Source organism: Triturus cristatus, chromosome 9 (assembly GCF_964204655.1).
Source record: "Triturus cristatus chromosome 9, aTriCri1.1, whole genome shotgun sequence".
In the NCBI taxonomy this organism is placed as follows: Eukaryota; Metazoa; Chordata; class Amphibia; order Caudata; family Salamandridae; genus Triturus; species Triturus cristatus.
Genome location: NC_140592.1, coordinates 865,743,544 through 865,757,835, shown reverse-complemented (window position 1 = coordinate 865,757,835; position 14,292 = coordinate 865,743,544). Strand labels below are relative to the sequence as shown.

The 14,292-nt window shown below is 41.3% G+C and overlaps 1 long non-coding RNA gene across 2 annotated transcripts in view; it reads left to right on the top strand.

Annotated features, from left to right (window-relative positions):
* LOC146798980 (uncharacterized) overlaps nucleotides 1-12,309 on the top strand; it is an 875,086-nt gene extending 862,777 nt beyond the window's left edge. For both annotated transcript variants that reach the window (XR_014968819.1, XR_014968820.1), the window contains 2 exons: nucleotides 5,097-5,204; nucleotides 11,897-12,309. This is a non-coding gene — a long non-coding RNA (uncharacterized LOC146798980). The remainder of the gene's footprint in view (nucleotides 1-5,096; nucleotides 5,205-11,896) is intronic.
* Nucleotides 12,310-14,292: the final 1,983 nt, after the last annotated feature.

The window sequence follows — 14,292 nt, the reverse complement described above, 5'->3', positions numbered from 1 at the left end:
CGAAACCGGTCCTAGTATGCTTGTTTCCAGTCCAGGGAGGACCTGACCTGGCACTTCAGCCTGGACTGTTTCCATTTGGCGCAGGGTCAAGACTGATTTGCATATGGCTGGGTTCAAACTGGAATGGCATGGGAAGCAAGAAAACGATGGCTTAAGGCCCAGATCTCTGTACTGGGATGAATATATGACATTGTTCTGCATTCTGTCCATCAATTGTTGTTTTTGCATTTGTCACACTGAGTGGGACGGGTATGCCCAGACGTGGGTTCCGTGCTCTCCATTCCACTGGAGTTAAGCTCTCCTGGCTGATATGGGGTGAAACCACGAAACCAGTCCTAGAATGCTTGTTTCCAGTCCAGAAAGGACCTGGCCTGGCAGTTCGGGCTGGACTGTTCCCATTTGGCGCAGGGTCAAGATTGATTTGCATATGGCTGGTTTCAAACTGGAATGGTATGGGGAGCAAAAAAAGTTGGGTTTAGGCCCAGATCTCTGAACTGGAGTGAATGTTTGACATTGTTCTGCATTCTGTCCATCAATTGTTTTTGTAATTTTCCATGCAGCCAGCAAGAACATGAGATGACAAATACCACGAGTCTTGAGGTGTCGTGTTGTTTTCAATCAGTTCCATTCCGTGCCTCACTTTCTGGATGCCCGCGTTTCTTAACATTTGTTAAAGGCATTTTGCTCTTGAAATACTATACATCGGGCAAGGAAACAAAAAGTGTGTCTCATCTTCAATCCACTCTGAATACTTATGACATTGCCTTGTTTTAGTGTAGGTTACACCATAGTTGCAGGTAAAATATTTCAGGTAGTAAAATACAAATCCTAAGTTTTAAGATTCCAAGCTTTGGCCAGACCTTGTTCCACCTCATCCAGGTAAGTATCACATTTGGGTGCCCATTTGAAAGTTAGGAGCATATTATTTAGACTCCCTTGGGTACAGCCAAAAAGCATCATCACCTGGAGCAACATTTTATATATAGATTTAGCCTCACAATCTTATCCTGGAACGATGGAAAACCAAACATCTGACATTCCTATCTGTCTCAACAGATTGCAAACATGCCTAAACCATCCTAGTGAACAGCTTCATGTGAGACCTAAAACATCTAATAATACTTCCCTGTAGTGGGCCAACTCAAGTGTCCCCCACACTGAAACCCAACATGGCATGGCTGTTAACTCAGCAAGCGAGTAGATGTCCATCATATCAAGGTCCAAAAACAAAGGTACCATTGGAATGCAGGAACGTAGCCACGACAGACATTTCAGAAAGCCTTGTATTAAACCTACTAGGACTGATACTTTAGAGTGGTCTCATAATGTAGCATTTCAATACTGTAGTTTATAAACCTTCTCTGTTGGAGAAATCAAACGTCCACCCTTCTCCAAAGCAAACCTTGTGTTTACTCGGGTCTCTGTCATTAATAGGCTCTTCACGAGAATGGGCACCTGGTCACCAAATGCTGTTGTGTGGACACAATGCTTCTTCCACACAGGCCGTAGCAGACATGGCATCAAATTAAAATGCCCGACCCCCTTTGTGGTGGAAATGTCTCCTAAAACATTTCCTTCATGAATTTCTAAGGTGCTTTGGAGGAATAAAAGCTTTGGGACCAGTTCTGTCATGGTTGAATTATTGCATGAGTTCTGAAGATAAATTGAAAAAGTGAGGATCCATATTCAGTACTCACATAACAAATGTCCACTATGGGTTGGTAGGTCTCTCCTGGGGCGTGGGAGCCAAGTACACATTTTTATATCTGAAGCCACTATTTGTTTGGTGGTAGTCCAAACAGAAGATCAGCTTATGGGAATGGGGTTGTAGGGGCCACCCTCATTCAACCACCTCTTCACTGCTATTCCCATCAGCACCAGAAATGTTAAAGGGTGTCCACACTGGCGGAGCCAGAGGTAGCTCTATCACTAGCAACACTACTTTACATCACACTCTAAATGGGGAGGAGGACAACAGAGGTGGGTGGATGGGACTTCCATGACCTTTTGGGTAAATATCCCATTACTTCCCACTTCTAAAAGACTACAAGCTCAATGTGTTATGTTGTCAGTCAATGAAAAACATGTATTTATGACATTCAAAGGACACAACATCCCCCCTTTTCCTGCTATGTTGAATGTAGTGCCAAGAAAGATTAATCACAGTTCTCATATTTCTAATACTGCCATTTATTTCAAAGTAAAGATGTCATTAGAATGGACATTGAATGGGATATATCACTATATCCTATTCTGCCTTACTCAGTTAAACTGCATTTCCAAATATTACAGTAGAGTTACTACCCTGCAAACCAAACAACAAATCACTGAAAATAAGGATAAGTTAAAGGATGAGTGTGTTTCAGAATGCATCCCTCTAGCTTCAACAGATGTTTTAAACAAGAAACTAGGACAGTTCACAAAGGTAGAAGAATAACTCAAATTTGGGATCGCTGACACAATATTGAAGACCACAATATTGAGATATAGAAATATTGTGTCAAACATACCGATTACAAAAATATTGTTTCCCTATACTTGTCATGGTACATAAAAAATATCGAAAAAAAATATTCACACTAATATCGTGAAAAACATAATGAAAGCTCTTTTTTAATATATATAGTTTAAAATAGTAAATCATAAATATTTTAATAGATAACATTAATATAATGTAGATACAAAAATGTAGATGATGTTTAATACTTATATAAACACACACATATACAAAATGTAACACTATTATAAAACATATATATTTAGCATTATATTAATTTCTTTTTTCATTTACTACTATAAAAAGCATATATATATACACACACACATATATATATATATGTATATATATATATATATATATATATATATATATATATCTTATCTACTGGCGCTCGCCAGTAGATAGTTATAGTTAGGACCGAGTTTCCATAGGAAATCTGAAAATTCTATTTTGAATAACTTTGGCGCCGGTTGATGAATCCTCGCGAAATTTTCAAACCTAATGGGGCGCTCCGCTCAGCTGAAATTCTCGGGGTGATTCGTCAAGCGGGGGCTGAGAAAAAAGGGGGGTCCCAAAACGCGTTTTCCCCATGCATTTTCCCATAGGACCTTTAGTCGAAGGTACAGCCCAAACGGCTGAACAGAATTACTTGAAATTTGGCAAAGAGGTAGTCCTCAGGTCAGGCATGTGCCTTTTGCATATATGGTGTCAATCTGTTCAGTAGTTCCTGAGAAAATTGCAGTTAAAAGTACATAAATATCTATAAGCGCGCACCATGCGCGCACCCTAACGTACGCGAGCGTCATCCTGATTGGTGGTGACATGTCAGTCAACGTTCGAATCGGTCGAAATCAGGAAGTGTCGGCCGCCATTTTCTGTGTTTTGTGTGTGACAGTGAAAAAGAAAGGTGGAGAACGTGAAAAGGGGGCAGGGTAGAGAGTTCCTGACCCCCTAGCCTTTGTCAGGGGGTCCCTGAAGGACCCCGAAGGATGAAAAAAACATTTTTTTTTTCAAAAATCGCGGGGTGCTATAACTCGCGCGACCGCCACTCTATCACAAGGATGATGTCATCAGTGATGTCATGAGTGATGCCACTGACCATGTCATGAGTGATGTAATATGTGACGTCATGAGCAGTGGATTGCGGGCGCGCGAGTTATAGTTATCTGAACTAACTATAACGGGGGAATTTCAATGGTTTTTTACGAGTGAAATGTCCAGCTAACAATAACATGTGTGAAACCTATGGTTTTTTAAGTGAATTTGCAAGGTTTTTTAAATGCTAATTCCTAACTATAACGTGTGTGAAACCTATGACTTTTTAAGTGAATATATATATATGTATATATATATGAAGGTAAAGTCGTCTAAGTTGCTGTCCCTGTAGAAAAGACGAGGAACGGACCCAAGGATCAGTGCCAATCAAAATTAGTTTATTAGAATTAAATCTAGCCTGTCCGATATATATATATCACAGTCCTTTCTGTGAGTGTAAATACAGAACGGCGCTCCTCGTAGTGCTGATAATTGCATTGATTTCAATTGTTTTTGTCAAACATAAAATCACAAAGCGGCCAGCAGACGCGTTTCAGCTTCTGAAAGCCTTTCTCGTGACTTCATCCCTCTACTAGTACTGCGCCAGAAGGCGTGTTGGCAGAGTGGTAGAGAAAGGGGACGTGGCATCTGACAACCTCTCAGCAATCTTGCAGTGTGGGACTTACTGGAGGTATCAGGAGGGGTAGTTGGCCACTTGGATGGTGAAGAACCTTGGAGTCCAGGAAACCCTTCTGGTACTTTCTGTAAATTCTATACAGTGGGATTCCTGAGAGCTGGTCAGGGGCCCGCCCCCTTTCTCCACCACTCTGCAAACACCATTACTACTTAAAAAAAACATTGAAATTTACTGAAAAAAACAAAGGTTACAGGGTCGTAATATCTAGGAATCAGCATTTAAAAGGCCTTAAAAATTCACTGAAAAAACCAAAGGTAACAGGGAAATTATAGTTAGGATCAGGTTTCACTCGTGCAAAACCAGTGAAATTCAGTAGTCATAGTTAGCTGAGTTAGCTTTAACTTGCACCCCCCACAATGCACTGCTTATGACCTCACATATTACTCACCCATGACATGGTCAGTGACATCACTGATGACATCACTGATGACATCTCAAATGACATCACTGGTGACATAGTCCAGTGACTGTGAATGTTTTAAAAAAGTTTATGAGTGTTTTATATATATACAAAGGTGTATTGGTAAATCACTGGGTATATGAGTGCCTGTATCGATGATTCAGTATGTGCGTGACTGACTGTAAAGTGAGTGATTAGGTGTCTCAGTGAATGTATGGGTGAGTGACTGGTTGTGTGAATGTTTGCATCTAAGTGGCTGTATGGGTGTGTGAGTGAGTACGTGAGTGGCTGTATGGATGATTGATTGGATGTCTGAGTACCTGTATGAGGATATTTAACACTCATAAACATTTTAAAAGCACTGATTGTTTTTATTTTCATTTCTAGCAGCCAGCTCCTGAGATCATATGAACATATTTTTCCTTGTTTTAATGGTGTGTATATATGTGTGTGTTCTTTTATAGGGAAACAAGTTCGGATGCGTCACAGCATAGAGAACCATGTAATGGCAGAAAATATCGACAACTCAGCATCATCTGATGCAGCCCTGAGAGTAGACAGCAACTAAGCTGGTATGATTTTTAGTTTCATTTAAGTTAAAGTGAACATTGTCAGCTCTGAGGATATAATGTGTTTTACCTTAGTATGGGACTAAAATGCCTACAGGGGCGGTACGTGCAAACACAATATGAAAGACTGAAAACAATGGGTGAACTAATAGCCTACTGGGGCGTAACAATAGAATAAAGTATTTGCCATTATGAGCAAATGAGACTGGTAAAATGACAAAGAGGCAATGTGACTGTGTGTTTCTGAAAATGTAAATATGCTTTATATATATATATATATATATATATATATATATATATATATATATATATATATATATATATATATATATATATATATATATATATATATATATATATATATATTGCAAGGTGTATTGAAGATTGAGTGGGTGTATGATGCCATAGCAAACAGCAGTGTCCCGGGGTGGGCACCCCGGTACACTGCAGGAGCTGGCCCTGGGGGGTGGCAGTCCCCAGGGCCATCAAGGGCTCCAGGAGGGGGACCGCGCGGCCCCCCTCCCAATGTGTGCAAAGCCCCAGGAGGTGGTGGTCCCCAGGGTTCGGGGGTCCGTAACGGACCTCTGCATTTGCATACTTAGTGCCCCAGGGAGGTGGTGGTCCCTGGGGCATGTGGGGGGGCTCAAGCCCCCTACACAGGTTCTTTTTTTAAAAAAATGAGAGCCCCGGGAGGTGGTGGTTCCTGGGGCTACGGGGGACTGCGTGCCCCTCCACAAAACATAAATAAAGCCCCGGGGAGGTGGCGGTTCCCAGGGCAATTGAGGGGGCTTGAGCCTCCCCACACAGATTTGTATTTTTAAAAAAGGAGAGCCCCGGGGAGGTGGTGGTCCCCAGGGCTGTGGGGGTCTGCGTGCCCCCCCACAAAACGTAAATAATGCCCCGGGGTGGTGGCGGTCCCCAGGGATGCGGGGGCACCTGCGGTCCCCCGCTATTACTTTTGCGCATGCCCCCGGGACCAGGCCCACCCGGGGGCTCAATAATAACAAAGCGTTAAGCACGCGCTTCGCTTTTTAAAATTGTATTGGCATGATTCGCGCACCCAGCGCGAATTCTGCAGTTTAAAAAAAAATGCTTTTTTGGACCCTGGGGGTCCTTGTGGGACCCCCTGAGCAGGCCTAGGGGGTCAGGGGGTTTCTACCCTGCCCCCTTTTCTTGTTTTTTAACCTTTGTTATACTGTTTTCTTGTGAGGGTTCGCAAACCCACCGCTGCCCCAGATATCAAAACTTTTCTTTTTGCTAATTTCTCAGAAACTACTGAATGAATTCTCACCATTGAACAAAAAGGGCTCTTTCTGAACCAAGGGCTACCTTTTTGCCAAATTTGGTGTAATTCCGTTTGACAGTTCGGGCTGTGGCTTTGTCTAAAGTTTCCTATGGAAAATAACATGAGGAAAACGCGTTTTGGGACCCGCATTTTTTCTCGTCCCCCGCTTGACGATTCACCCCGAAACTTTTAAGACAGGAGCTGACCGGAGCGTCCCACTAGTTTTGAATATTTTGCAAAGATTCGTCAACCGGCGCCAAAGTTATTGGGAAAAGAAAAAACGCTCTTTGAATAGAAACAAGGTCCTAACTATAACTACCTACTGGCAAACGCCAGTAGGTAATATATGTGTATATATATATATATATATAATACAAACTCCAAAGAAATGGAATGTCGACGCCGTGTCGTTTGGAAAAATAGTTTTATGTCAGCTGTTAAGAGTCGGACGCGTTTCGCCTGCCCAGCAGGCTTGCTCACCAAGGTTGGTGAGCAAGCCTGCTGGGCAGGCGAAACGCGTCCGACTCTTGTATTGTATTACTGGACCGGGCTTCGGAGGTCCATTAACGCAGACGCGCCTTGCGTTTAGGAGGTGGTGGGTTGCAGAAGCAAGTTTGAAACCCAATATATATATATATATATATATATATATATATATATATATATATATATATATATACTCGAGGTAACCTTTTTTCAATTGATTCGTTTGCGACATGAATCTGAAAGCAGGAACGGACGCCTCTTCTTTTGTGCAGATTATTTTATTTTATATTTTTGCGCTATGCCGCCATGACGCGTTTCGATCCACAAGGACCTTGATCACATGACGCGCTGACAAAACTTCCCCATATTAAAAGTGCCAGTGCAACCTATTAACATAAACAACAGACTGTCATGGACCGCTGTTCTTATGACCAGTTAGCAGCTAAAAATGTATAGTTTGTGCAATAGTGGACAAGATCGTTCTGCAAAGGTCAAATGTGGAAATATGCATTAATAAATTACAGGACATTTTGGCTGACGTTATCACCAGGACCCTGCATTCCGCCCGACCATTTGGTGACTTTTTCTCCATATACCACTTACCTGGGAACAGAGCGCTGAATTCTGGGATATGGAGTTTCATTGACCATCTCTTCAACCACATACAGGACGAGTCACATTTCAGCAGGGCGGAGCCTTTTTTCAGACCAATAAAGGCGGCAGGACTACTCACCTGGTGACGATGGAGGCCACCTGGAATCTTGGGCGCTGAGGAAGGCAGCATTATGCCGAAATGCATTCGCCTTGTCATCTTGGTTCCATTAAACGCTTCTACGATCTTCCCCCGTCGTGGTCTCTGCTTATATATATACATATATATATATATATATATATATATATTACCTACTGGCGGTCGCCAGTAGGTAGTTATAGTTAGGACCCTGTTTCCATAGGAAATCCGCAACATTCTATTTTGAATAACTTTGGCGCCGGTCGACGAATCCTCGCGAATTTCTCAAAATAGGTGGGGCGCTACGCTCCGCTCCTACCCTGAAAGTCTCGGGGGGATTCGTCAAGCGGGGGCTGAGATAAAAGGGGGTCCTAAAACACGTTTTTCCCATGCATTTTTCCATAGGACCTTTAGACAGGGCTACAGCCCGAATGGCTGAACAGAATTACTAGAAATTTGGCAGAGAGGTAGTCCTCAGGTCAAGGAAGTGCCTTTTGTAGGTTTGGTGTAAATCTGTTCAGTAGATTCTGAGAAAATAGCCTTTAAATCAATATATATATCTGAGCCAGCTTACGGTACGCTTACCGTAAGCTTACCGTACGCGTACGGTGGCGTGCGCGAGCGCGATTCTGATTGGCTGTTACATCTAAGTAAACATTCGAATCGGTCGAAACCAGGAAGCGGCGGCCGCCATTTTCTCTCTCGCACTCTGAGGGGGGCGCTGTAAACAAAGGCAAAAAACATATAAAGGGGCTGTTTAGACAGCGCCCATGCACATAGCCATGTTAGTTGAGTCCTCTAAGATCCTCCAAGGCCAAAAACGGTAAATTTTTATTTTTTGAAAATTTCGCCGATTACGCTTACCGTACGCGTACGGTGCGCTTACGCTAAAAATGTTAATAAAAAAAAAAAACACTCTCTGTGCATGGCATATTATTGTCATCACTTACAAATTAAATTTAACAGATTACCTATCACAAGGAAGCGCATAATATGTCCTCCATGTGCGCACGGTGTGTAATGTGGGCACGCGGTGCGCGTAGCGCACTGCGTGCCCACCTTGCGTGTACGGCACTAACTGCGTAAAGTGGGCGCGCGGTGCGCGAAGCGCACCGCGTGCTCACTGTGCGCGCACGGTGCGCGAAGCGCACCGTGCGCGCACGGAACGCACTGCGTTAAGTGGGCGTGCACGCCACGAATGGCGTAAAGTAACTTAGCATTTAAAAAACCGTACAAATTCACTGAAAAAACCATAGGTTTCACACACGTTATAGTTAGGAATTAGCATTTAAAAAACCTTGCTAATTCAATGAAAAAACCATAGGTTTCACACATGTTATAGTTAGCTGGAAATTTTACTGATAAAAAACCAATGAAATTCCCCCGTTATAGTTACTGTAGGCAACTATAACTCACGCGACCGCAATCCTCTGCTGATGACATATGTGTCTTTATGAAAAAAAAATATTTGTAATATATGTATAGCTAAAATTTAATGGAAGAAGACATGGGCAAATAAGTGTCTAAATACAGTATTAGCATCAGCAGAGGATTGCTGTCGCGTGAGTTATAGTTGCCTACAGTAACTATAACGGGGGAATTTCATTGGTTTTTTATCAGTAAAATTTCCAGCTAACTATAACATGTGTGAAACCTATGGTTTTTTCATTGAATATATATATATATATATATATATACACACACACATATATTACCTACTGGCGTTTGCCAGTAGGTAGTTTTAGTTAGGACCTTGTTTCTATTCAAAGAGCGTTTTTTCTTTTCCCAATAACTTTGGTGCCATTTGACGAATCTTCGCGAAACACTCCCAGCTTCCTAGAACATAAACAAGTCCACCATTCAATAATTTGGCAAGAAAAACTTCAGCAAGCATCCATCATGATGCGTTTCAACCCTTTCAGGGTCTTGATCACATGGTATATGAACAGGTCAGGTGTTTTTCCTTTTAAAACGTGAAAACCATATAGACAGTGACAAAGGACTAAATTGCCTTAATCACAAACATCAAACTCAAGCGGTATAATGGCACTTAATGAGGTACACATGATTTCAGTGCCGCTTTAGTGCAGTAACTACATTAACCATAATTCCTTGTTTGTGTATTAAGCTCATTGTACTGCTGCATTCCTTGATTTTTTCACCAAAGTTGTTTCAAACCTAGAATCACCTTCCAGCCTCGAAATTTGATTTTGTGTCGTGCTCTGTGATCTCAGTGTTCTGCACAACTCATAAAAATTGACTGCAACATAGTCTCCATTGTTGGGCAGACCTTTGCAGAAATATTGTTTACTTAAGCCAAACAACTCAGTAACATGCTGGGGATCTTCCCCTGCAAACCCTGGCTGCATGTTCTCATTCCAAATTAAATAAACACTGGGCACTGCCACCATCCACCGGTCGCCTTGCCTCCATTTAGTCAATTTCAATTGAAAGCAAAGAAGTCAGCAGAAATTCTTATCCATAATGCTTCACCAAATATAAAATGCCAGAAGAACACCCTTCCTCGTGGGTCAGGGCTCGCGCACAATGACATCACCGCAAATATATCCAAACACTACCAGGAAAAGCATTGGACTTTGGAGAGGTAGGATTTACTATTCCCACTCCAGTCTGTGCAACAGTAGGGAAAGCATTGGACTTCGAAGGGATTACATTTACTATTCCCACTCCAGGCTGTGTAACAGTAAGGAAAGTGTTGAATTTCTGAGGGATTACATTTGCTATTCCCACCCCAGTCTGTGCAACAGTAGGGAAAGCGTTGGACTTCGGAGGGGTTAATTTACTATTCCTGCTCCAGTCTGTGGAACAGTAGGGAAAGTGTTATACTTCAGAAGTGTAAGATTTAGTATCATCACTCCAGTCCGTGCAACAGTAGAGAAACCGTGGGACTTCAGAGGTGTAAAATTAACTATGCCTACTCCAGTCTGTGCAACAGTATAGAAAGTGTTGGACATCAGTGGGATTCGATCTATTATTCTCTAGTCGGTCTGTGTCACAGTAGGGAAAGTGTTAGACTTCGGAGGGATTACATTTACTATTCCCACTCCAGTCTGTGCAACAGTAGGGAAAGTATTGGAGTTCAGAGAGGATACATTTACTATTCCCACTCCTGTCTGCGCAACAGTAGGGAAAGTGTTGGAGTTCAGAGAGGATACATTTACTATTCCCACTCCTGTCTGCGCAACAGTAAGGAAAGTACTTCACTTCAAACACATAACATATTTTAATAACCCTATTCATTTACAACAAATATAAAACTCTTAATATGAACATTATTAATTAACCCCCCCAAAAAATTATATATATAAAAATATAAAACAATTAAGCAATTTACATGATTAACACGCAATGTAATAATTATCAATTTTTATTTCTTTATTTGTTGCTTACTTAACTTCTCACACTCTACCCCCACAAACCTAACCACCCACACTAAAAATATAAGTAAAATAAATAAGTATAGAACAATTGACATACGTTATAATCAATTAGCTAATTATTAGTGGAGTAATAATTCATTAATCAATTATTACTTTATTAACTTCTCACCCTATATCCCTACATACCCAGAAGCCCGCGCCAAATATATAACTTAAAAATCTAATTATTGCGCAATTTACATGATTAATAATCAATTAAATAATTAATAATGAATTAATAATGAATTGTAATTAATTATACTTAATTACCCTATACCCCTACAAACCTAGCAATCGGCCACAACATTATGGGGCCAATTAGGATGCGGCCGCATCATAATTGGCTCCTTGGTTTACTTTCCGACTCCCTAATTAAGATATAGGCTGTCGGAAAGTAAACCAGCCGGTCATTTTGGCTGGCTTCCGATGGGCTCGGAGAGCCCATTGGCCAGTCGGAATCCGGCCAGTAATTTCAATGGCAAGCCTTTCCGCCCTTGAGATTACAATGATAAAATCTGACTCTATGAAAATGATAAATCACTTAAAATTACAAACTATTTTTAAAATGACTATTAATGATATAATCAATATTAACACATAAAATTCATTTATGAACTAAAACACATAAAGATATTTATAAAACAATATTTTTTGCAACTATGTTATTGAAAACAATATTAACAACAACAGATATGCTTGTAAACTATACTCCTTACTTGATAAAAATCAATATTCTTGTCATATTGAATTTCAGTTTCATCCCGCATGGATATCTCCGCACCTCTGTTGGGAACATTTTCAGAGAGAAATCTCCAAAGATCCGGAGCACCAGTGGGACTAGGATGCTACTGGTATATTGCCTCCGGTTCCACGGTGGTGGCTACAATTTCAGCTGTGTACTGCGTGGCAAGGATTTTTCTTCCCCACAAGTGTGAAAGTCCCATCAAGCATATGGACTTAGAAGAAATTAAAACAAAATCTTCATGAAAGTGACAAAGTCCTTTTCTGTAATGGTACTTAGAAGATTTTCTAAATGTTTTGACTTACAGACTTTCACTGGGACCCATTTACATGACAAACCTGGGCTCCATAATGGTGGGCCTGAAATTGCACCGTGGTACTGGTCTACTGCTTAAAATAAACTATCATTGGCGCTTAGTAATTTTAGGCACTATTTTTACTTAAAAATGTAAAAAAATCCTATCTCCGGTTTCTTTACTGGAATCTTGTCATTTTGGTGTCATTTTATTTATTACATTTCACCCTATTGATCTAGTATGGTTTGAGATTTTTATTGCTTGGTGTTTTGACTTTATTACTGTTTTAGTCCTTCATAAATACTTTGCGCCATGCCCTCAATTAAGCCTATCTGCTATGTGCCATAGATAACTACCAGGGAGTTGAACTCAGGTTGCCACACAAGTGGTAGCTCGACCACAAGTTGCTGTTCAAATGGTGACTTCTACAGCTCCAGTGACCAGTGTAACACCAATACCTGTTGTTAATGCTCCAGCTGTAACTCAGGGGGTAGCAAGTGCTTCTCCACTTATACAGATGGGACCAGAGCCACAATTAGTTACTCAAGGAGTATCTTCTTCAGGATTTGTCCCAACTTCCTAAAATAGATAGTTCTTATATAGTTACCTGGAAGCCATCACTAACGGTGCAAGCACTCATAGATGCTAATACTTACAGTCTCAATAGCATCAGAAGAAATAGTTGTGACTGAGGATGGATATATACCAGCCAGGTTTGATGAATCAGCAGGAGCCAGTAAGGCAGTGAATGTGGGGACACCTGAGAGATTAGAGGCTGAAAAAGAAAACATCTGAATGTTTCACAACTAAAAGTTGAATTGGAGAAAATAATAAGAGGATGTTTAGAATTTGATACATAGAACAGTATCAAAGGAAAGAATTAATGTTCTAGATCTTCCATCCTGTGGGTGAGTGCCAAAAAGTTTTCTTCTAAACTAGTGCAGGTATCTTGTATTGTTTTCTGATTCAATTCTGAAGTAGAAAAGCGAGCCCCAATTTCCAGAGTCAGCTGTTTTAACAGCGCCTGTACTGTTTCAGCACTTTGAGCAGCCTCCTCCGCTGGCGTAGAGCCCACCTCTTCAAGCTCTTCTTGTCTGTCCACCCCAGATGACACAGGCATAACGCTCAGAGGGGCAAAACGATTAGAGAATATAATAGAGGGGTCCACATCACTATTTTCCTCCACAGAGACTGTAGACTCAGACTGTACGGAGTCTATACTGCCCTGTAAATTAGCCATGAAGTAGGATCGAAGTGAGGGGGCTACCTTTATAGGAACTAAGTTCTTATTTTTCTTACGGCACTTTGCTGGGGTGGGCTTCACAGGTTTGTTTGGCTTGCTAGATAACTGTCTCTGATTAGGATTCTGTCTGGTTTCACCTTTACAGATCCCAGAGATTTGATGAGATTGTGCTGCCGGAAGATCTGCCCCTATAAAATTGCGTGACCTTAGCTTGTACTTCCTCCCCCGAGACGACTCAGTGGTTGAAGTTGAAGAAGCAAAGGAGGTGGTGGTAATAGTATTAGAGGTAGTAGTGGAGGTAGTAGTGGAGGTAGTAATGGGGCTTAAACAACCTGGAATATCAGAAAACTGCGCAATTAACTGTCCCTTCCTGACGGCCTTTACGGCTTCAGGGGAACCAGGTTGTCGACCAGATTGCTGAATAACTACCTCCATGGGGCAGGGGTAAAATACATATCTTAATTTCGTGCCCTATATAATCTGCTCTCTCGAAGAGACAGAGATGTCATAAGGGGAGGCCGAACTCTGTCTTATCACCCCCTTTAGATCTGTACAAGGCTCAGAAAATGAACCGTACTTAATTCCAAGCCTAACCCTGCCAGTAGTATCAGGGGCGCCGATACAATTGATAGTGCACCGAACACGACGATGCTCCGCAAGTGTGCCAGCTGCCCTGAAAAGAAATTCATGCATCTAGGCTAAAAATAAAAAAAAAAACAGAAAACAGGGAACAGTAACATGGTAGGGCAACTGAACCTTAATTACTTTGCCTTTGGTGCCTAGGTCTCACTTATCTTAGGCTATAAATTCTGAGGTGCTTCTAGATATTTATGCAGATATTTATATTTATATTATACAGATCAGCTCTAA